The following is a 1,130-nucleotide window of genomic DNA, read 5'->3' on the forward strand; positions in this document are numbered from 1 at the left end:
CATGAGAAATTTGGGTGATTTCTCCATGAGAATTATAGGTGTTTCCATAGGGTTCTCCTAGGTAATTCACCTCTTCCATTGAAGGGTTCTCAGGATCATAGGCTTCTTCTTCAGATGAAGCATCCTTAGTACTGCTTGGTGCATTTTGCATTCCAGACAGACTTTGAGAAATCAGATTGACTTGTTGAGTCAATATTTTATTCTGAGCCAATATGGCATTCAGAGTATCAATCTCAAGAACTCCTTTCTTCTGATTTGTCCCATTGTTCACAGGATTCCTTTCAGAAGTGTACATGAATTGGTTATTTGCAACCATTTCAATTAGCTCTTGAGCTTCTGTAGGCGTCTTCTTCAGATGAAGAGATCCTCCAGCAGAGCTATCCAAAGACATTTTGGATAGTTCAGACAGACCATCATAGAAAATACCTATGATGCTCCATTCAGAAAGCATATCAGATGGACACTTTCTGATTAATTGTTTGTATCTTTCCCAAGCTTCATAGAGGGATTCTCCATCCTTCCGTCTGAAGGTTTGGACTTCCACTCTAAGCTTACTCAATTTTTGAGGTGGAAAGAACTTTGCCAAGAAGGCATTGACTAGCTTTTCCCATGAGTCCAGGCTTTCTTTAGGTTGTGAGTCCAACCATGTTCTAGCTCTGTCTCTTACAGCAAAAGGGAATAGCATAAGTCTGTAGACCTCAGGGTCAACCCCATTAGTCTTGACAGTGTCACAGATTTGCAAGAATTCAACTAAAAACTGATGAGGATCTTCCAATGGAAGTCCATGGAACTTGCAATTCTGTTGCATTAGAGAAACTAATTGAGGCTTAAGCTCAAAGTTGTTTGCTCCAATGGCAGGGATAGAGATGCTTCTCCCATAGAAGTCGGGAGTAGGTGCAGTAAAGTCACCCAGCACCTTCCTTGCATTGTTGTTGTTTTCGGCTACCATGGGTTCTTCTTCTTTGAAGATTTCTGTTAGGTCCTCTACAGAGAGTTGTGCCTTAGCTTCTCTTAGCTTTGCTTCAAGGTCCTTTCAGGTTCAGGGTCAGCTTCAACAAGAATGCCTTTGTCTTTGTTCCTGCTCATATGAAAGAGAAGAGAACAAGAAAATGTGGAATCCTCTATGTCAC

General features: G+C 41.2%; 1 non-coding gene across 1 annotated transcript; it reads left to right on the forward strand.

The window, feature by feature from the left end:
• Window positions 1–445: 445 nt before the first annotated feature.
• Window positions 446–553, forward strand: LOC130964478 (small nucleolar RNA R71). Its single transcript, XR_009080571.1, has one exon. It is a non-coding gene; the product is annotated as a small nucleolar RNA R71 (small nucleolar RNA).
• Window positions 554–1,130: the final 577 nt, after the last annotated feature.

This window comes from Arachis stenosperma, chromosome 2 (assembly GCF_014773155.1).
Source record: "Arachis stenosperma cultivar V10309 chromosome 2, arast.V10309.gnm1.PFL2, whole genome shotgun sequence".
In the NCBI taxonomy this organism is placed as follows: domain Eukaryota; kingdom Viridiplantae; phylum Streptophyta; class Magnoliopsida; order Fabales; family Fabaceae; genus Arachis; species Arachis stenosperma.